Source organism: Bombus terrestris, chromosome 14, assembly GCF_910591885.1.
Source record: "Bombus terrestris chromosome 14, iyBomTerr1.2, whole genome shotgun sequence".
NCBI classification, from domain to species: domain Eukaryota; kingdom Metazoa; phylum Arthropoda; class Insecta; order Hymenoptera; family Apidae; genus Bombus; species Bombus terrestris.
Window position 1 is genome coordinate 44,524 of NC_063282.1, and position 23,333 is coordinate 67,856.

Sequence of the window (23,333 nt, forward strand, 5' to 3'; positions counted from 1 at the left end):
GCCCCGGCGAAATCCAAATTGGCTATCGTGCCATCCGGGAATCCGTCTCTCCATGTGTGCCTCCAGGCGGGCGACTATGATCCTCTCGAAGAGTTTACCCACCTCGTCGAGAAGACACACCGGCCTGTATGCCGATGGCGCGTCCGGCGGTCGACCCTCCTTCCGTAGCAACACGAGTTTCGCCGTGCGCCACGCCCGAGGATAGGCGCCCTCCCTCAGGCACCTGGAGAACAGGTGCCGCAAACGGGGAGCCAAGGTGTCGATCGACTCCGTCCAGACTCGGCCCGGGATCCCGTCCGGACCCGGCGCCACGTCGCGGGATGCCATCTTCTTCGCGGCTTCGAGCAACTCTTCCTCAGTCACTCGAAGTTCCTCGTTCCAATCCGTCGGCGCCGTCCCGTCGATGGTGGTAGGGGCTGGCGCGGACGTCTCGTTGTTGTCCCGCCGTGGGAACAACGTCCCGATGACGTTGTCCAGTAACGCCGGATCCATGTTTTCGGTCAGCGGGGGGGCCGAAGGTCGCAGTTTCTTCGTAACGATGCGATAGGGCCTCCCCCACGGATCTGAATCGACCAATTCGATCAATCGATCCCAACACCGGGCCTTGGCTAGTTTGATCTCCCGTTGGAGAGCGCGTCTCGTCTCTCTGTATTCTTCATAGCGGCGAGAGATCTCCTCCTCGTCGTGTGTCCGTTTGCGGCGACGCGCCCTTACGAATCTTCTCCGGGCCCGCATGCAACCCGCCCGCATATCGGCTATTTCCGGTGTCCACCAATACACGGAACGGTCGCCTCTGTTTCCCGGGGCGGAGCGCGGCATAGAGGCGTCGCATGCCGCGATCATGTATCCGTGGAGTTCGTCAGCCTCCTCGTCGACGCTACCCAATGTGGAGGTGGTGGTGGGGGGGGTTGTGGTGTTGTCCCCCCGTGCGTCCCAGCTCCAGGCGGAGACAGTGACCGCCGCCCGCAGCATGTCCTTGTCCCTCTCCTTCAAGCGCCACCTAGGTGTGGATGGTGGTGGTCGACGGGACCGGTTCTCCTCTCGTTGTCGTCGGGCACCGCTGTCGCAGGCGGCGGCCTCCCCCTCCATTTCCATCATTATATAGAGGTGGTCCGATAAGGTCTCCATTCTGTCGGCCACTCTCCATCCGTGAATCTTTCGGTAGAGCCCGGCGGTAGCCCAGGTAACGTCGACGATGGACGATCCCCTCCACGCCACGCAGGTGCTAGTTGTGCCCCTGTTCACCAGAATCAGCCCGAGCGTCGCGGCCCAGTCTGTCAGCATTCTGCCGCGGGAGTCCGTCCTGGTGTCCCCCCATTGCGACGAGCGCGCGTTGAAGTCCCCAAGGACGAGTACCTGACGAGGCAGGCATCTACGAACGCAGTCACCGACCTCGTCCAGGAAGTCCCCGAACGAGGCCACTCCGCTGTTGGGCGAGACGTAAATGCCCACTATCGCGATCCCGTTCCACTCGACGGCGACGAAGCCGTTACCGCGATCCAACAGGGCGCCGGGCGAACACAACGCCGGCGTCCATGTTATGGCTGTTGATCCGTTCAGGTCCCCGATCCAGTTGGGGGCGTCGGGGACGCGGTATGGTTCAGCCACCACAGCGAGTGCGACCCGATTCTCCCGTATAGCCTGGAGAAGCAGGTCCTGCGCCCGTCTGGCTCTTCCTATGTTACATTGGAGCAGGCGGTTGAAGTTACTCCGCCAGCTCCATGGCCTCCTCCCGGCCACTCGTCACTGCTGATGGTGACTCCGCCCCGGTAGCGTTTCCGCCGTAGTTCTCGTTGCCGCCGGCGATGGTAGTGATAACGGTGTCGGCGGCGGCGGCAGACCGACGGGTAAGCTGCTCCTTACTTCTCTTGATTTTCGGGGGGGCACATGCCACTCCGCCCATCCTGTGTCCGGATGGAGCTCCCAGCCGCTCGCATAAGGGGCATTTCGGCGCCAAAGCGGGACATCCCCTGGCGCGGTGCCCGCTTTCACCGCACCTGTAGCAAAGACGGCTTCTATCCTCGGCGGACGTGCAAGTTGCCCGTACGTGCCCCAACTCCAGGCACTTGAAGCACTGTAAGGGTCTCTTCGGTATGGCAGAGACCCTCGCGATGGACCACCCCAAGACCACCCTGCCCGCCTGAGCTAGCTTGCGGGCACCGGCCGCCGGACACCTGACCCATGCCGATCCGAGTCCGCCCCTGGAGACGCCGATCTCGCCGATCCGAACATCCTCGCTGCTGCATCCCGCGGCCAAGGCCAGAGCCTGACGCAGCTCCTCCTTGCCCATTGAGATGTCCACATTGGTGACTCTCAGCTCGGCTTTGATCGTGGGAGTTCCGACCCTTACCTTGGTCGGGTCCAGAACGTCTGCCAGGCGCGTCGCAAGGATCGACGCCTTTTCTCTGTCCTTGTCCCTCGGGACTCTGATGACGATGGCGCCCGTCACCGCCTTCTTCATCGTGACGGCCTGCACGCCTATCTCGCCGAGGGGGATAGCTCTTCTGGCCGTCGTTACGACGTCGGCATACGACATGTTGGCTCCCTCGCTTAGCGTCAGTGTTACCGCGGATGTACTCGGTGCGCGAGGGAGCTTGACTGTTGGCGACGTCTTTTCCTTCCTGAATGGCTTTTTAACGGTGCCACCGCAACCCGATTTCGGCGCGCCTCCCATCCTATCTGCCCACGGTTTTTGGACAGTCGCTGGTGGCCGGGACTTCTCCTCTCCTCCAGCGGCGTCCAGCTTCCTTTCGGCGATGTTCCTCTGCCCCATCTTGCTTTTTCTCCCTACCACCACGCTCCACCCGCCGTCCTCCCGAGTCCTTGGGGGCGGCGGAGGATCTGCGCGGGCGGGGGGGCGAGTAGCGGAGTATTCCGCGCTCCGTCGGGTTTCGGGAGTGCTTTGTTGCTGCTGCCGCTGTTGTTGCAGCTGTTGTTGTTGTTGCTGCTGCGGCTTCAATAGACTCCCGAGTTGTCTCTCCACCATCTTCGTTATGGAGGGACCCAACTCTTCTAGCTTTCTCTCGAGGGCGTCGAGTCGCGCTTCTTGGGTTGCAGCCTCGACCCGTGGGCGGTCCGTGTCGGCACCGCCGCCCCGCAGGCCTTCGATCGCGGGCATAGACCTCCTTGCCAGCTCTCTCCTAAGGGCGGCGTTCTCCTCCTCCAACGCGGACAGTCTCGCCTCCACCAGCCTCATCGCCGCGTTGTTGCCGCTGCTGCCCGCTTGTTCTCTCCTTCGCGGGGCCTCGCTCTTCCATGCGGCCGAGATATAGCTTGCCGCTTCCTTCAGCGCTTTGACGTACGTGCCCTTGAGGTTGGACGATGTGGTCGCCACCTTCATGATCTCGGACACGTGTCTCGTTAATTCCGCGCTGACGTCCGCGGCCGAACTCGTCCTCACTTGTATCTCCAGATCTTCGGAGACTTCCAAGGTGGCTGTTGTCGCCAGTCTCCTCTTCTTCCCCCTGGATGCGATTGATGCCAGTGATGAGCGAGACGCGAACGAGGCTACCGATTCTTCGTCGTCCGACCTCGCTCGCTCCCGCGATCCTCCCGCAGCAGATGTTGTTATTGTTGTTGCTCCGTCTGACGGGGCCGGCGCAAGGAAAACGCTGCCCGCCCGGCACCCGCTTCTCGTCCTCGGAGTTCTCGATGTCTCCATGTATTCTTCCGAGAATAGACTTCTCGCTTCGCCAGGCGTGGTAACACGTTCGGGGGCCTGGCGGCCCACCCCCGAGCGGCCGTGGTCGTATGTTGACGACGTAGTGGGGCCCACTTGACTACCCCCGACTACGCCGGTACTGGGGTCTCCCTCCCCTGTACTGTACGTGTTTCTCCTATCTGTTGTGCCTTCCATGGTGAATGAAGTTGTTTCTCGCCGGGTCGTCATCGGGAATCTGTCCTGGTGCCACTCACTCTTTCGCACCCTGTCCCGGAGAGTCCGGAGCAGGGTGACAGGGAGCCCCACGAGAAGGTGAGGTGAGTGGTCTTGACAGGCATGGGCCCACCAACTTCTCCGAAGTTCCTCGCACCGGATCAGCGACCTGACGGGTACCAGAGGCACCGACCGGCCGCCACCCGACTATAGGGGAACATCAGATCCATCGGGGTTTCCCGGGGGGTGGTCCTACGCCCCGAGAACCCATGCCCGCCTCATGCTCCCCAACCCCAACCTAACCTAACCCCAACCTAACCCCAACCTAACCCCAACCTAACCCCAACCTAACCCCAACCTAACCCCAACCTAACCCCAACCTAACCCCAACCTAACCCCAACCTTTTTTTTTTTTTTTTTTTTTTTCGTGGAGAAATCCTCATGGACTCCCAGCTGCGAGCAGCATGGGAAGTGTCGGACTCTTACCGACTAAAACTCCACGGTGGTCTTCCAGACGGCTGTTCGAGGAGGGCTCAGGGTCTCTTGCGAATACTACCAAGCGCTCCTCGCCGTCTATCTCCCTGCTGGGCGGGAGACTTCCTTGTTAGACAGAAGATCGGGGCCGCCAGGGGGGACCACGCCCCCTAGCGCCCCTTTCCTTGGGTCTTGTTACTTCCTTGATAACTCCTTGGGCGCGTTCACGGCGGCGGTACCGCCGGTCCGTGACGCGCGGAGACTCCTTGTTGCCGCGCCCTGCTGGTATGCTGGGCTTTCTCTCTTTCTCTCTCCGCCCGCTCCTTCACGAGCATAACTTGCTCGCAGAAGGTGCGGACGGCTCTGTACTCCTGGGGCCCCCTGAGCATAGCTTCGATGAGCGTCTCGGGGGCCAATCTCTCGCCGATCTCGAGTCGTAAGACACGTCGCGGTATCTCCCACGCCGGGCAAGCCTCCAGCGTGTGCCGCGCCGTGTCCTCCTCCTCCCCACAGTGGTGACAGATGGTCGCCACCTCTCGCCGGATCTTGAGCAGGTAATCGCCGAATACCCCGTGGCCGGTGAGCACCTGAGTCGTCCTGAATGTGAGCGGGACCCCGCCTTTGTCTCTCCACTTGTCCCAGTTGGGCAGGACGGCGCGGACGGCCCGATGAGGGCGCATCGCATCCTCTTCCAACAGCTGCGAGTGCCACCGCTCCCATGCTTCTAGTCTTGTTTCCTCCCGAACGTCCACGGTTGGTGCCGTCGGCGTGGCACGTCGGTCCAAGGTCGCGGCCCTCCGGTGTTCGTACACCCGGCGAAGGGCAAGGGCCTGTAGCTCGAACGGGGGGGACGCGGCCAGCACGGTCGCTGTCGCGTAGGACACCGTCCTGTATCCCCTCGCTGCCCGGATGGCGATCGTCCTGTGGAGCCTTCTCACCAGAGTCCGGTTACGCCGGCTCACCGCCAGATCATCGGCCCATACGGGCGCTCCGTAAAGGACTCGTGACCTGATCACTCCTTCGTAGAGCCTGCGGACTCCCAATCCTGCCCCGCCGATGTTAGGTAAAAGGCCGCACAGCGCGTTGGCTGCGGCCGTTACTTTCGGGGCTAAGTACTCAAAGTGTGGCTCGAACGTCCACTTACTGTCGACGATCAAGCCCAAGTACTTCATCCGGTGTCCCACAGGGACCTCTTCTCCGTCGATGACTACAGTCGACAGATCCGCAGGCGGCGTTCCTCTGCGTCGTTGGTCGTAGAACCACAGGGCTTCCGATTTCGCCGGCGACACGCTCAAGCCGAGTCTTCGAATGGCGTGCACCGCGCATGCCACGGCGGTCTCAGTCAGGCATGCGGCGTCGTTCCACCATCGTCCGCTGGCCAGCACCAGCGTGTCATCCGCGTAGCATATCATGCCAGCCCCCGGCGGCATGGGACTTCGGAGGACCGAGTCATAGGCAGTGATCCACAGAATCGGTCCGAGTACCGAGCCCTGCGGCACGCCGCGCTCCACCGGTCTTCGCCCCTTCACGCCGTTTCTGCCTGTGTAGGTGATCCACCTATCGTTCAGATAGGCCTGAATCACCCTGACGAGGTATGGCGGGGACTCGAAGTGTCGCAGCGCCTCCACGATCCTGCTCCAAGGAATGCTATTGAAAGCGTTGGAGATGTCCAAGGAGACGGCTACCGCCACCCCTTCTCGCGCGACCATGTCCTCCGCCATGGATCTCAGTCTCTTTACCGCGTCCACGGTCGAGCGGCCCCGGCGAAATCCAAATTGGCTATCGTGCCATCCGGGAATCCGTCTCTCCATGTGTGCCTCCAGGCGGGCGACTATGATCCTCTCGAAGAGTTTACCCACCTCGTCGAGAAGACACACCGGCCTGTATGCCGATGGCGCGTCCGGCGGTCGACCCTCCTTCCGTAGCAGCACGAGTTTCGCCGTGCGCCACGCCCGAGGATAGGCGCCCTCCTTCAGGCACCTGGAGAACAGGTGCCGCAAACGGGGAGCCAAGGTGTCGATCGACTCCGTCCAGACCCGGCCCGGGATCCCGTCCGGACCCGGCGCCACGTCGCGGGATGCCATCTTCTTCGCGGCTTCGAGCAACTCTTCCTCAGTCACTCGAAGTTCCTCGTTCCAATCCGTCGGCGCCGTCCCGTCGATGGTGGTAGGGGCTGGCGCGGACGTCTCGTTGTTGTCCCGCCGTGGGAACAAAGTCCCGATGACGTTGTCCAGTAACGCCGGATCCATGTTTTCGGTCAGCGGGGGGGCCGAAGGTCGCAGTTTCTTCGTAACGATGCGATAGGGCCTCCCCCACGGATCTGAATCGACCAATTCGATCAATCGATCCCAACACCGGGCCTTGGCTAGTTTGATCTCCCGTTGGAGAGCGCGTCTCGTCTCTCTGTATTCTTCATAGCGGCGAGAGATCTCCTCCTCGTCGTGTGTCCGTCTGCGGCGACGCGCCCTTACGAATCTTCTCCGGGCCCGCATGCAACCCGCCCGCATATCGGCTATTTCCGGTGTCCACCAATACACGGAACGGTCGCCTCTGTTTCCCGGGGCGGAGCGCGGCATAGAGGCGTCGCATGCCGCGATCATGTATCCGTGGAGTTCGTCAGCCTCCTCGTCGACGCTACCCAATGTGGAGGTGGTGGCGGGGGGGGTTGTGGTGTTGTCCCCCCGTGCGTCCCAGCTCCAGGCGGAGACAGTGACCGCCGCCCGCAGCATGTCCTTGTCCCTCTCCTTCCAGCGCCACCTAGGTGTGGGTGGTGGTGGTCGACGGGACCGGTTCTCCTCTCGTTGTCGTCGGGCACCGCTGTCGCGCGCGGCGGCCTCCCCCTCCATTTCCATCATTATATAGAGGTGGTCCGATAAGGTCTCCATTCTGTCGGCCACTCTCCATCCGTGGATCTTTCGGTAGAGCCCGGCGGTAGCCCAGGTAACGTCGACGATGGACGATCCCCTCCACGCCACGCAGGTGCTAGTTGTGCCCCTGTTCACCAGGACCAGTCCGAGCGTCGCGGCCCAGTCTGTCAGCATCCTTCCGCGGGAGTCCGTCCTGGTGTCCCCCCATTGCGACGAGCGCGCGTTGAAGTCCCCAAGGACGAGTACCTGACGAGGCATGCATCTACGAACGCAGTCACCGACCTCGTCCAGGAAGTCCCCGAACGAGGCCACTCCGCTGTTGGGCGAGACGTAAATGCCCACTATCGCGATCCCGTTCCACTCGACGGCGACGAAGCCGTTACCGCGATCCAGCAGGGCGCCGGGCGAACACAACGCCGGCGTCCATGTTATGGCTGTAGATCCGTTCAGGTCCCCGATCCAGTTGGGGGCGTCGGGGACGCGGTATGGTTCAGCCACCACAGCGAGTGCGACCCGATTCTCCCGTATAGCCTGGAGAAGCAGGTCCTGCGCCCGTCTGGCTCTTCCTATGTTACATTGGAGCAGGCGGTTGAAGTTACTCCGCCAGCTCCATGGCCTCCTCCCGGCCACTCGTCACTGCTGATGGTGACTCCGCCCCGGTAGCGTTTCCGCCGTAGTTCTCGTTGCCGCCGGCGATGGTAGTGATAACGGTGTCGGCGGCGGCGGCAGACCGACGGGTAAGCTGCCCCTTACTTCTCTTGATTTTCGGGGGGGCACATGCCACTCCGCCCATCCTGTGTCCGGATGGAGCTCCCAGCCGCTCGCATAAGGGACATTTCGGCGCCAAGGCGGGACATCCCCTGGCGCGGTGCCCGCTTTCACCGCACCTGTAGCAAAGACGGCTTCTATCCTCGGCGGACGTGCAAGTTGCCCGTACGTGCCCCAACTCCAGGCACTTGAAGCACTGTAAGGGTCTCTTCGGTATGGCAGAGACCCTCGCGATGGACCACCCCAAGGCCACCCTGCCCGCCTGAGCTAGCTTGCGGGCACCGGCCGCCGGACACCTGACCCATGCCGATCCGAGTCCGCCCCTGGAGACGCCGATCTCGCCGATCCGAACATCCTCGCCGTTGCATCCCGCGGCCAAGGCCAGAGCTTGACGCAGCTCCTCCTTGCCCATTGAGATGTCCACATTGGTGACTCTCAGCTCGGCTTTGATCGTGGGAGTTCCGACCCTTACCTTGGTCGGGTCCAGAACGTCTGCCAGGCGCGTCGCAAGGATCGACGCCTTTTCTCTGTCCTTGTCCCTCGGGACTCTGATGACGATGGCGCCCGTCACCGCCTTCTTCATCGTGACGGCCTCCACGCCTATCTCGCCGAGGGGGATAGCTCTTCTGGCCATCGCTACGACGTCGGCATACGACATGTTGGCTCCCTCGCCTAACGTCAGTGTTACCGCGGATGTACTCGGTGCGCGAGGGAGCTTGACTGTTGGCGACGTCTTTTCCTCCCTGAATGGCTTTTTAACGGTGCCACCGCTGCCCGATTTCGGCGCGCCTCCCATCCTATCTGCCCACGGCTTTTGGACAGTCGCTGGTGGCCGGGACTTCTCCTCTCTTCCAGCGGCGTCCAGCTTCCTTTCGGCGATGCTCTTCTGCCCCATCTTACTTTTTCTCCCTACCACCACGCTCCACCCGCCGTCCTCCCGAGTCCTTGGGGGCGGCGGGGGAGCTGTGCGGGCGGGGGGGCGAGTAGCGGAGTATTCCGCGCTCCGTCGGGTTTCGGGAGTGCTTTGTTGCTGCTGCCGCTGTTGTTGCAGCTGTTGTTGTTGTTGCTGCTGCGGCCTCAATAGACTCCCGAGTTGTCTCTCCACCATCTTCGTTATGGAGGTACCCAACTCTTCTAGCTTTCTCTCGAGGGCGTCGAGTCGCGCTTCTTGGGTTGCAGCCTCGACCCGTGGGCGGTCCGCGTCGGCACCGCCGCCCCGCAGGCCTTCGATCGCGGGCATAGACCTCCTTGCCAGCTCTCTCCTAAGGGCGGCGTTCTCCTCCTCCAACGCGGACAGTCTCGCCTCCACCAGCCTCATCGCCGCGTTGTTGCCGCTGCTGCCCGCTTGTTCTCTCCTTCGCGGGGCCTCGCTCTTCCATGCGGCCGAGATATAGCTTGCCGCTTCCTTCAGCGCTTTGACGTACGTGCCCTTGAGGTTGGACGATGTGGTCGCCACCTTCATGATCTCGGACACGTGTCTCGTTAATTCCGCGCTGACGTCCGCGGCCGAACTCGTCCTCACTTGTATCTCCAGGTCTTCGGAGACTTCCAAGGTGGCTGTTGTCGCCAGTCTCCTCTTCTTCCCCCTGGATGCGATTGATGCCAGTGATGAGCGAGACGCGAACGAGGCTACCGATTCTTCGTCGTCCGACCTCGCTCGCTCCCGCGATCCTCCCGCAGCAGATGTTGTTATTGTTGTTGCTCCGTCTGACGGGGCCGGCGCAAGGAAAACGCTGCCCGCCCGGCACCCGCTTCTCGTCCTCGGAGTTCTCGGTGTCTCCGTGTATTCTTCCGAGAGTAGACTTCTCGCTTCGCCAGGCGTGGTAACTCGTTCGGGGGCCTGGCGGCCCACCCCCGAGCGGCCGTGGTCGTATGTTGACGACGTAGTGGGGCCCACTTGACTACCCCCGACTACGCCGGTACTGGGGTCTCCCTCCCCTGTACTGTACGTGTTTCTCCTATCTGTTGTGCCTTCCATGGTGAATGAAGTTGTTTCTCGCCGGGTCGTCATCGGGAATCTGTCCTGGTGCCACTCACTCTTTCGCACCCTGTCCCGGAGAGTCCGGAGCAGGGTGACAGGGAGCCCCACGAGAAGGTGAGGTGAGTGGTCTTGACAGGCATGGGCCCACCAACTTCTCCGAAGTTCCTCGCACCGGATCAGCGACCTGACGGGTACCAGAGGCACCGACCGGCCGCCACCCGACTATAGGGGAACATCAGATCCATCGGGGTTTCCCGGGGGGTGGTCCTACGCCCCGAGAACCCATGCCTGCCTCATGCTCCCCAACCTAACCCCAACCTAACCCCAACCTAACCCCAACCTAACCCCAACCTAACCCCAACCTAACCCCAACCTAACCCCAACCTAACCCCAACCTAACCCCAACCTAACCCCAACCTAACCCCAACCTAACCCCAACCTAACCCCAACCTTTTTTTTTTTTTTTTTTTTTTTTTTTTTTTTTTTTTTTTTTTTTTTCGTGGAGAAATCCTCATGGACTCCCAGCTGCGAGCAGCATGGGAAGTGTCGGACTCTTACCGACTAAAACTCCACGGTGGTCTTCCAGACGGCTGTTCGAGGAGGGCTCAGGGTCTCTTGCGAATACTACCAAGCGCTCCTCGCCGTCTATCTCCCTGCTGGGCGGGAGACTTCCTTGTTAGACAGAAGATCGGGGCCGCCAGGGGGGACCACGCCCCCTAGCGCCCCTTTCCTTGGGTCTTGTTACTTCCTTGATGACTCCTTGGGCGCGTTCACGGCGGCGGTACCGCCGGTTCGTGACGCGCGGAGACTCCTTGTTGCCGCGCCCTGCTGGTATGCTGGGCTTTCTCTCTTTCTCTCTCCGCCCGCTCCTTCACGAGCATAACTTGCTCGCAGAAGGTGCGGACGGCTCTGTACTCCTGGGGCCCCCTGAGCATAGCTTCGATGAGCGTCTCGGGGGCCAATCTCTCGCCGATCTCGAGTCGTAAGACACGTCGCGGTACCTCCCACGCCGGGCAAGCCTCCAGCGTGTGCCGCGCCGTGTCCTCCTCCTCCCCACAGTGGTGACAGATGGTCGCCACCTCTCGCCGGATCTTGAGCAGGTAATCGCCGAACACCCCGTGGCCGGTGAGCACCTGAGTCGTCCTGAATGTGAGCGGGACCCCGCCTTTGTCTCTCCACTTGTCCCAGTTGGGCAGGACGGCGCGGACGGCCCGATGAGGGCGCATCGCATCCTCTTCCAACAGCTGCGAGTGCCACCGCTCCCATGCTTCTAGTCTTGTTTCCTCCCGAACGTCCACGGTTGGTGCCGTCGGCGTGGCACGTCGGTCCAAGGTCGCGGCCCTCCGGTGTTCGTACACCCGGCGAAGGGCAAGGGCCTGTAGCTCGAACGGGGGGGACGCGGCCAGCACGGTCGCTGTCGCGTAGGACACCGTCCTGTATCCCCTCGCTGCCCGGATGGCGATCGTCCTGTGGAGCCTTCTCACCAGAGTCCGGTTACGCCGGCTCACCGCCAGATCATCGGCCCATACGGGCGCTCCGTAAAGGACTCGTGACCGGATCACTCCTTCGTAGAGCCTGCGGACTCCCAATCCTGCCCCGCCGATGTTAGGTAAAAGGCCGCACAGCGCGTTGGCTGCGGCCGTTACTTTCGGGGCTAAGTACTCAAAGTGTGGCTCGAACGTCCACTTACTGTCGACGGTCAAGCCCAAGTACTTCATCCGGTGTCCCACAGGGACCTCTTCTCCGTCGATGACTATAGTCGACAGCTCCGCAGGCGGCGTTCCTCTGCGTCGTTGGTCGTAGAACCACAGGGCTTCCGATTTCGCCGGCGACACGCTCAAGCCGAGTCTTCGAATGGCGTGCACCGCGCATGCCACGGCGGTCTCAGTCAGGCATGCGGCGTCGTTCCACCATCGTCCGCTGGCCAGCACCAGCGTGTCATCCGCGTAGCATATCATGCCAGCCCCCGGCGGCATGGGACTTCGGAGGACCGAGTCATAGGCAGTGATCCACAGAATCGGTCCGAGTACCGAGCCCTGCGGCACGCCGCGCTCCACCGGTCTTCGCTCCTTCACGCCGTTTCTGCCTGTGTAGGTGATCCACCTATCGTTCAGATAGGCCTGAATCACCCTGACGAGGTATGGCGGGGACTCGAAGTGTCGCAGCGCCTCCACGATCCTGCTCCAAGGAATGCTATTGAAAGCGTTGGAGATGTCCAAGGAGACGGCTACCGCCACCCCTTCTCGCGCGACCATGTCCTCCGCCATGGATCTCAGCCTCTTTACCGCGTCCACGGTCGAGCGGCCCCGGCGAAATCCAAATTGGCTATCGTGCCATCCGGGAATCCGTCTCTCCATGTGTGCCTCCAGGCGGGCGACTATGATCCTCTCGAAGAGTTTACCCACCTCGTCGAGAAGACACACCGGCCTGTATGCCGATGGCGCGTCCGGCGGTCGACCCTCCTTCCGTAGCAACACGAGTTTCGCCGTGCGCCACGCCCGAGGATAGGCGCCCTCCCTCAGGCACCTGGAGAACAGGTGCCGCAAACGGGGAGCCAAGGTGTCGATCGACTCCGTCCAGACTCGGCCCGGGATCCCGTCCGGACCCGGCGCCACGTCGCGGGATGCCATCTTCTTCGCGGCTTCGAGCAACTCTTCCTCAGTCACTCGAAGTTCCTCGTTCCAATCCGTCGGCGCCGTCCCGTCGATGGTGGTAGGGGCTGGCGCGGACGTCTCGTTGTTGTCCCGCCGTGGGAACAACGTCCCGATGACGTTGTCCAGTAACGCCGGATCCATGTTTTCGGTCAGCGGGGGGGCCGAAGGTCGCAGTTTCTTCGTAACGATGCGATAGGGCCTCCCCCACGGATCTGAATCGACCAATTCGATCAATCGATCCCAACACCGGGCCTTGGCTAGTTTGATCTCCCGTTGGAGAGCGCGTCTCGTCTCTCTGTATTCTTCATAGCGGCGAGAGATCTCCTCCTCGTCGTGTGTCCGTTTGCGGCGACGCGCCCTTACGAATCTTCTCCGGGCCCGCATGCAACCCGCCCGCATATCGGCTATTTCCGGTGTCCACCAATACACGGAACGGTCGCCTCTGTTTCCCGGGGCGGAGCGCGGCATAGAGGCGTCGCATGCCGCGATCATGTATCCGTGGAGTTCGTCAGCCTCCTCGTCGACGCTACCCAATGTGGAGGTGGTGGTGGGGGGGGTTGTGGTGTTGTCCCCCCGTGCGTCCCAGCTCCAGGCGGAGACAGTGACCGCCGCCCGCAGCATGTCCTTGTCCCTCTCCTTCAAGCGCCACCTAGGTGTGGATGGTGGTGGTCGACGGGACCGGTTCTCCTCTCGTTGTCGTCGGGCACCGCTGTCGCAGGCGGCGGCCTCCCCCTCCATTTCCATCATTATATAGAGGTGGTCCGATAAGGTCTCCATTCTGTCGGCCACTCTCCATCCGTGGATCTTTCGGTAGAGCCCGGCGGTAGCCCAGGTAACGTCGACGATGGACGATCCCCTCCACGCCACGCAGGTGCTAGTTGTGCCCCTGTTCACCAGAATCAGCCCGAGCGTCGCGGCCCAGTCTGTCAGCATCCTGCCGCGGGAGTCCGTCCTGGTGTCCCCCCATTGCGACGAGCGCGCGTTGAAGTCCCCAAGGACGAGTACCTGACGAGGCAGGCATCTACGAACGCAGTCACCGACCTCGTCCAGGAAGTCCCCGAACGAGGCCACTCCGCTGTTGGGCGAGACGTAAATGCCCACTATCGCGATCCCGTTCCACTCGACGGCGACGAAGCCGTTACCGCGATCCAGCAGGGCGCCGGGCGAACACAACGCCGGCGTCCATGTTATGGCTGTTGATCCGTTCAGGTCCCCGATCCAGTTGGGGGCGTCGGGGACGCGGTATGGTTCAGCCACCACAGCGAGTGCGACCCGATTCTCCCGTATAGCCTGGAGAAGCAGGTCCTGCGCCCGTCTGGCTCTTCCTATGTTACATTGGAGCAGGCGGTTGAAGTTACTCCGCCAGCTCCATGGCCTCCTCCCGGCCACTCGTCACTGCTGATGGTGACTCCGCCCCGGTAGCGTTTCCGCCGTAGTTCTCGTTGCCGCCGGCGATGGTAGTGATAACGGTGTCGGCGGCGGCGGTAGACCGACGGGTAAGCTGCTCCTTACTTCTCTTGATTTTCGGGGGGGCACATGCCACTCCGCCCATCCTGTGTCCGGATGGAGCTCCCAGCCGCTCGCATAAGGGACATTTCGGCGCCAAGGCGGGACATCCCCTGGCGCGGTGCCCGCTTTCACCGCACCTGTAGCAAAGACGGCTTCTATCCTCGGCGGACGTGCAAGTTGCCCGTACGTGCCCCAACTCCAGGCACTTGAAGCACTGTAGGGGTCTCTTCGGTATGGCAGAGACCCTCGCGATGGACCACCCCAAGACCACCCTGCCCGCCTGAGCTAGCTTGCGGGCACCGGCCGCCGGACACCTGACCCATGCCGATCCGAGTCCGCCCCTGGAGACGCCGATCTCGCCGATCCGAACATCCTCGCTGCTGCATCCCGCGGCCAAGGCCAGAGCCTGACGCAGCTCCTCCTTGCCCATTGAGATGTCCACATTGGTGACTCTCAGCTCGGCTTTGATCGTGGGAGTTCCGACCCTTACCTTGGTCGGGTCCAGAACGTCTGCCAGGCGCGTCGCAAGGATCGACGCCTTTTCTCTGTCCTTGTCCCTCGGGACTCTGATGACGATGGCGCCCGTCACCGCCTTCTTCATCGTGACGGCCTGCACGCCTATCTCGCCGAGGGGGATAGCTCTTCTGGCCGTCGTTACGACGTCGGCATACGACATGTTGGCTCCCTCGCTTAGCGTCAGTGTTACCGCGGATGTACTCGGTGCGCGAGGGAGCTTGACTGTTGGCGACGTCTTTTCCTTCCTGAATGGCTTTTTAACGGTGCCACCGCTGCCCGATTTCGGCGCGCCTCCCATCCTATCTGCCCACGGTTTTTGGACAGTCGCTGGTGGCCGGGACTTCTCCTCTCCTCCAGCGGCGTCCAGCTTCCTTTCGGCGATGTTCCTCTGCCCCATCTTACTTTTTCTCCCTACCATCACGCTCCACCCGCCGTCCTCCCGAGTCCTTGGGGGCGGCGGGGGATCTGCGCGGGCGGGGGGGCGAGTAGCGGAGTATTCCGCGCTCCGTCGGGTTTCGGGAGTGCTTTGTTGCTGCTGCCGCTGTTGTTGCAGCTGTTGTTGTTGTTGCTGCTGCGGCTTCAATAGACTCCCGAGTTGTCTCTCCACCATCTTCGTTATGGAGGGACCCAACTCTTCTAGCTTTCTCTCGAGGGCGTCGAGTCGCGCTTCTTGGGTTGCAGCCTCGACCCGTGGGCGGTCCGTGTCGGCACCGCCGCCCCGCAGGCCTTCGATCGCGGGCATAGACCTCCTTGCCAGCTCTCTCCTAAGGGCGGCGTTCTCCTCCTCCAACGCGGACAGTCTCGCCTCCACCAGCCTCATCGCCGCGTTGTTGCCGCTGCTGCCCGCTTGTTCTCTCCTTCGCGGGGCCTCGCTCTTCCATGCGGCCGAGATATAGCTTGCCGCTTCCTTCAGCGCTTTGACGTACGTGCCCTTGAGGTTGGACGATGTGGTCGCCACCTTCATGATCTCGGACACGTGTCTCGTTAATTCCGCGCTGACGTCCGCGGCCGAACTCGTCCTCACTTGTATCTCCAGATCTTCGGAGACTTCCAAGGTGGCTGCTGTCGCCAGTCTCCTCTTCTTCCCCCTGGATGCGATTGATGCCAGTGATGAGCGAGACGCGAACGAGGCTACCGATTCTTCGTCGTCCGACCTCGCTCGCTCCCGCGATCCTCCCGCAGCAGATGTTGTTATTGTTGTTGCTCCGTCTGACGGGGCCGGCGCAAGGAAAACGCTGCCCGCCCGGCACCCGCTTCTCGTCCTCGGAGTTCTCGATGTCTCCATGTATTCTTCCGAGAATAGACTTCTCGCTTCGCCAGGCGTGGTAACACGTTCGGGGGCCTGGCGGCCCACCCCCGAGCGGCCGTGGTCGTATGTTGACGACGTAGTGGGGCCCACTTGACTACCCCCGACTACGCCGGTACTGGGGTCTCCCTCCCCTGTACTGTACGTGTTTCTCCTATCTGTTGTGCCTTCCATGGTGAATGAAGTTGTTTCTCGCCGGGTCGTCATCGGGAATCTGTCCTGGTGCCACTCACTCTTTCGCACCCTGTCCCGGAGAGTCCGGAGCAGGGTGACAGGGAGCCCCACGAGAAGGTGAGGTGAGTGGTCTTGACAGGCATGGGCCCACCAACTTCTCCGAAGTTCCTCGCACCGGATCAGCGACCTGACGGGTACCAGAGGCACCGACCGGCCGCCACCCGACTATAGGGGAACATCAGATCCATCGGGGTTTCCCGGGGGGTGGTCCTACGCCCCGAGAACCCATGCCCGCCTCATGCTCCCCAACCTAACCCCAACCTAACCCCAACCTAACCCCAACCTAACCCCAACCTAACCCCAACCTAACCCCAACCTAACCCCAACCTTTTTTTTTTTTTTTTTTTTTTTTTTTTTTTTTTTTTTTTTTCGTGGAGAAATCCTCATGGACTCCCAGCTGCGAGCAGCATGGGAAGTGTCGGACTCTTACCGACTAAAACTCCACGGTGGTCTTCCAGACGGCTGTTCGAGGAGGGCTCAGGGTCTCTTGCGAATACTACCAAGCGCTCCTCGCCGTCTATCTCCCTGCTGGGCGGGAGACTTCCTTGTTAGACAGAAGATCGGGGCCGCCAGGGGGGACCACGCCCCCTAGCGCCCCTTTCCTTGGGTCTTGTTACTTCCTTGATGACTCCTTGGGCGCGTTCACGGCGGCGGTACCGCCGGTCCGTGACGCGCGGAGACTCCTTGTTGCCGCGCCCTGCTGGTATGCTGGGCTTTCTCTCTTTCTCTCTCCGCCCGCTCCTTCACGAGCATAACTTGCTCGCAGAAGGTGCGGACGGCTCTGTACTCCTGGGGCCCCCTGAGCATAGCTTCGATGAGCGTCTCGGGGGCCAATCTCTCGCCGATCTCGAGTCGTAAGACACGTCGCGGTACCTCCCACGCCGGGCAAGCCTCCAGCGTGTGCCGCGCCGTGTCCTCCTCCTCCCCACAGTGGTGACAGATGGTCGTCACCTCTCGCCGGATCTTGAGCAGGTAATCGCCGAACACCCCGTGGCCGGTGAGCACCTGAGTCGTCCTGAATGTGAGCGGGACCCCGCCTTTGTCTCTCCACTTGTCCCAGTTGGGCAGGACGGCGCGGACGGCCCGATGAGGGCGCATCGCATCCTCTTCCAACAGCTGCGAGTGCCACCGCTCCCATGCTTCTAGTCTTGTTTCCTCCCGAACGTCCACGGTTGGTGCCGTCGGCGTGGCACGTCGGTCCAAGGTCGCGGCCCTCCGGTGTTCGTACACCCGGCGAAGGGCAAGGGCCTGTAGCTCGAACGGGGGGGACGCGGCCAGCACGGTCGCTGTCGCGTAGGACACCGTCCTGTATCCCCTCGCTGCCCGGATGGCGATCGTCCTGTGGAGCCTTCTCACCAGAGTCCGGTTACGCCGGCTCACCGCCAGATCATCGGCCCATACGGGCGCTCCGTAAAGGACTCGTGACCTGATCACTCCTTCGTAGAGCCTGCGGACTCCCAATCCTGCCCCGCCGATGTTAGGTAAAAGGCCGCACAGCGCGTTGGCTGCGGCCGTTACTTTCGGGGCTAAGTACTCAAAGTGTGGCTCGAACGTCCACTTACTGTCGACGATCAAGCCCAAGTACTTCATCCGGTGTCCCACAGGGACCTCTTCTCCGTCGATGACTATAGTCGACAGATCCGCAGGCGGCGTTCCTCTGCGTCGTTGGTCGTAGAACCACAGGGCTTCCGATTTCGCCGGCGACACGCTCAAGCCGAGTCTTCGAATGGCGTGCACCGCGCATGCCACGGCGGTCTCAGTCAGGCATGCGGCGTCGTTCCACCATCGTCCGCTGGCCAGCACCAGCGTGTCATCCGCGTAGCAAACCTAACCCCAACCTAACCCCAACCTAACCCCAACCTAACCCCAACCTAACCCCAACCTAACCCCAACCTAACCCCAACCTAACCCCAACCTAACCCCAACCTAACCCCAACCTAACCTAACCCCAACCTAACCCCAACCTAACCCCAACCTAACCCCAACCTAACCCCAACCTAACCCCAACCTTTTTTTTTTTTTTTTTTTTTTTTCGTGGAGAAATCCTCATGGACTCCCAGCTGCGAGCAGCATGGGAAGTGTCGGACTCTTACCGACTAAAACTCCACGGTGGTCTTCCAGACGGCTGTTCGAGGAGGGCTCAGGGTCTCTTGCGAATACTACCAAGCGCTCCTCGCCGTCTATCTCCCTGCTGGGCGGGAGACTTCCTTGTTAGACAGAAGATCGGGGCCGCCAGGGGGGACCACGCCCCCTAGCGCCCCTTTCCTTGGGTCTTGTTACTTCCTTGATGACTCCTTGGGCGCGATTCACGGCGGCGGTACCGCCGGTCCGTGACGCGCGGAGACTCCTTGTTGCCGCGCCCTGCTGGTATGCTGGGCTTTCTCTCTTTCTCTCTCCGCCCGCTCCTTCACGAGCATAACTTGCTCGCAGAAGGTGCGGACGGCTCTGTACTCCTGGGGCCCCCTGAGCATAGCTTCGATGAGCGTCTCGGGGGCCAATCTCTCGCCGATCTCGAGTCGTAAGACACGTCGCGGTACCTCCCACGCCGGGCAAGCCTCCAGCGTGTGCCGCGCCGTGTCCTCCTCCTCCCCACAGTGGTGACAGATGGTCGTCACCTCTCGCCGGATCTTGAGCAGGTAATCGCCGAACACCCCGTGGCCGGTGAGCACCTGAGTCGTCCTGAATGTGAGCGGGACCCCGCCTTTGTCTCTCCACTTGTCCCAGTTGGGCAGGACGGCGCGGACGGCCCGATGAGGGCGCATCGCATCCTCTTCCAACAGCTGCGAGTGCCACCGCTCCCATGCTTCTAGTCTTGTTTCCTCCCGAACGTCCACGGTTGGTGCCGTCGGCGTGGCACGTCGGTCCAAGGTCGCGGCCCTCCGGTGTTCGTACACCCGGCGAAGGGCAAGGGCCTGTAGCTCGAACGGGGGGGACGCGGCCAGCACGGTCGCTGTCGCGTAGGACACCGTCCTGTATCCCCTCGCTGCCCGGATGGCGATCGTCCTGTGGAGCCTTCTCACCAGAGTCCGGTTACGCCGGCTCACCGCCAGATCATCGGCCCATACGGGCGCTCCGTAAAGGACTCGTGACCTGATCACTCCTTCGTAGAGCCTGCGGACTCCCAATCCTGCCCCGCCGATGTTAGGTAAAAGGCCGCACAGCGCGTTGGCTGCGGCCGTTACTTTCGGGGCTAAGTACTCAAAGTGTGGCTCGAACGTCCACTTACTGTCGACGATCAAGCCCAAGTACTTCATCCGGTGTCCCACAGGGACCTCTTCTCCGTCGATGACTATAGTCGACAGATCCGCAGGCGGCGTTCCTCTGCGTCGTTGGTCGTAGAACCACAGGGCTTCCGATTTCGTCGGCGACACGCTCAAGCCGAGTCTTCGAATGGCGTGCACCGCGCATGCCACGGCGGTCTCAGTCAGGCATGCGGCGTCGTTCCACCATCGTCCGCTGGCCAGCACCAGCGTGTCATCCGCGTAGCATATCATGCCAGCCCCCGGCGGCATGGGACTTCGGAGGACCGAGTCATAGGCAGTGATCCACAGAATCGGTCCGAGTACCGAGCCCTGCGGCACGCCGCGCTCCACCGGTCTTCGCTCCTTCACGCCGTTTCTGCCTGTGTAGGTGATCCACCTATCGTTCAGATAGGCCTGAATCACCCTAACGAGGTATGGCGGGGACTCGAAGTGTCGCAGCGCCTCCACGATCCTGCTCCAAGGAATGCTATTGAAAGCGTTGGAGATGTCCAAGGAGACGGCTACCGCCACCCCTTCTCGCGCGACCATGTCCTCCGCCATGGATCTCAGCCTCTTTACCGCGTCCACGGTCGAGCGGCCCCGGCGAAATCCAAATTGGCTATCGTGCCATCCGGGGATCCGTCTCTCCATGTGTGCCTCCAGGCGGGCGACTATGATCCTCTCGAAGAGTTTACCCACCTCGTCGAGAAGACACACCGGCCTGTATGCCGATGGCGCGTCCGGCGGTCGACCCTCCTTCCGTAGCAGCACGAGTTTCGCCGTGCGCCACGCCCGAGGATAGGCGCCCTCCTTCAGGCACCTGGAGAACAGGTGCCGCAAACGGGGAGCCAAGGTGTCGATCGACTCCGTCCAGACCCGGCCCGGGATCCCGTCCGGACCCGGCGCCACGTCGCGGGATGCCATCTTCTTCGCGGCTTCGAGCAACTCTTCCTCAGTCACTCGAAGTTCCTCGTTCCAATCCGTCGGCGCCGTCCCGTCGATGGTGGTAGGGGCTGGCGCGGACGTCTCGTTGTTGTCCCGCCGTGGGAACAAAGTCCCGATGACGTTGTCCAGTAACGCCGGATCCATGTTTTCGGTCAGCGGGGGGGCCGAAGGTCGCAGTTTCTTCGTAACGATGCGATAGGGCCTCCCCCACGGATCTGAATCGACCAATTCGATCAATCGATCCCAGCACCGGGCCTTGGCTAGTTTGATCTCCCGTTGGAGAGCGCGTCTCGTCTCTCTGTATTCTTCATAGCGGCGAGAGATCTCCTCCTCGTCGTGTGTCCGTCTGCGGCGACGCGCCCTTACGAATCTTCTCCGGGCCCGCATGCAACCCGCCCGCATATCGGCTATTTCCGGTGTCCACCAATACACGGAACGGTCGCCTCTGTTTCCCGGGGCGGAGCGCGGCATAGAGGCGTCGCATGCCGCGATCATGTATCCGTGGAGTTCGTCAGCCTCCTCGTCGACGCCACCCAATGTGGAGGTGGTGGTGGGGGGGGTTGTGGTGTTGTCCCCCCGTGCGTCCCAGCTCCAGGCGGAGACAGTGACCGCCGCCCGCAGCATGTCCTTGTCCCTCTCCTTCAAGCGCCACCTAGGTGTGGGTGGTGGTGGTCGACGGGACCGGTTCTCCTCTCGCTGTCGTCGGGCACCGCTGTCGCGCGCGGCGGCCTCCCCCTCCATTTCCATCATTATATAGAGGTGGTCCGATAAGGTCTCCATTCTGTCGGCCACTCTCCATCCGTGGATCTTTCGGTAGAGCCCGGCGGTAGCCCAGGTAACGTCGACGATGGACGATCCCCTCCACGCCACGCAGGTGCTAGTTGTGCCCCTGTTCACCAGGACCAGTCCGAGCGTCGCGGCCCAGTCTGTCAGCATCCTTCCGCGGGAGTCCGTCCTGGTGTCCCCCCATTGCGACGAGCGCGCGTTGAAGTCCCCAAGGACGAGTACCTGACGAGGCATGCATCTACGAACGCAGTCACCGACCTCGTCCAGGAAGTCCCCGAACGAGGCCACTCCGCTGTTGGGCGAGACGTAAATGCCCACTATCGCGATCCCGTTCCACTCGACGGCGACGAAGCCGTTACCGCGATCCAGCAGGGCGCCGGGCGAACACAACGCCGGCGTCCATGTTATGGCTGTAGATCCGTTCAGATCCCCGATCCAGTTGGGGGCGTCGGGGACGCGGTATGGTTCAGCCACCACAGCGAGTGCGACCCGATTCTCCCGTATAGCCTGGAGAAGCAGGTCCTGCGCCCGTCTGGCTCTTCCTATGTTACATTGGAGCAGGCGGTTAAAGTTACTCCGCCAGCTCCATGGCCTCCTCCCGGCCACTCGTCACTGCTGATGGTGACTCCGCCCCGGTTGCGTTTCCGCCGTAGTTCTCGTTGCCGCCGGTGATGGTAGTGATAACGGTGTCGGCGGCGGCGGCAGACCGACGGGTAAGCTGCCCCTTACTTCTCTTGATTTTCGGGGGGGCACATGCCACTCCGCCCATCCTGTGTCCGGATGGAGCTCCCAGTCGCTCGCATAAGGGACATTTCGGCGCCAAGGCGGGACATCCCCTGGCGCGGTGCCCGCTTTCACCGCACCTGTAGCAAAGACGGCTTCTATCCTCGGCGGACGTGCAAGTTGCCCGTACGTGCCCCAACTCCAGGCACTTGAAGCACTGTAAGGGTCTCTTCGGTATGGCAGAGACCCTCGCGATGGACCACCCCAAGGCCACCCTGCCCGCCTGAGCTAGCTTGCGGGCACCGGCCGCCGGACACCTGACCCATGCCGATCCGAGTCCGCCCCTGGAGACGCCGATCTCGCCGATCCGAACATCCTCGCTGTTGCATCCCGCGGCCAAGGCCAGAGCTTGACGCAGCTCCTCCTTGCCCATTGAGATGTCCACATTGGTGACTCTCAGCTCGGCTTTGATCGTGGGAGTTCCGACCCTTACCTTGGTCGGGTCCAGAACGTCTGCCAGGCGCGTCGCAAGGATCGACGCCTTTTCTCTGTCCTTGTCCCTCGGGACTCTGATGACGATGGCGCCCGTCACCGCCTTCTTCATCGTGACGGCCTCCACGCCTATCTCGCCGAGGGGGATAGCTCTTCTGGCCATCGTTACGACGTCGGCATACGACATGTTGGCTCCCTCGCTTAACGTCAGTGTTACCGCGGATGTACTCGGTGCGCGAGGGAGCTTGACTGTTGGCGACGTCTTTTCCTCCCTGAATGGCTTTTTAACGGTGCCACCGCTGCCCGATTTCGGCGCGCCTCCCATCCTATCTGCCCACGGTTTTTGGACAGTCGCTGGTGGCCGGGACCTCTCCTCTCCTCCAGCGGCGTCCAGCTTCCTTTCGGCGATGTTCTTCTGCCCCATCTTACTTTTTCTCCCTACCACCACGCTCCACCCGCCGTCCTCCCGAGTCCTTGGAGGCGGCGCGGGATCTGCGCGGGCGGGGGGGCGAGTAGCGGAGTATTCCGCGCTCCGTCGGGTTTCGGGAGTGCTTTGTTGCTGCTGCCGCTGTTGTTGCAGCTGTTGTTGTTGTTGCTGCTGCGGCTTCAATAGACTCCCGAGTTGTCTCTCCACCATCTTCGTTATGGAGGGACCCAACTCTTCTAGCTTTCTCTCGAGGGCGTCGAGTCGCGCTTCTTGGGTTGCAGCCTCGACCCGTGGGCGGTCCGTGTCGGCACCGCCGCCCCGCAGGCCTTCGATGGCGGGCATAGACCTCCTTGCCAGCTCTCTCCTAAGGGCGGCGTTCTCCTCCTCCAACGCGGACAGTCTCGCCTCCACCAGCCTCATCGCCGCGTTGTTGCCGCTGCTGCCCGCTTGTTCTCTCCTTCGCGGGGCCTCGCTCTTCCATGCGGCCGAGATATAGCTTGCCGCTTCCTTCAGCGCTTTGACGTACGTGCCCTTG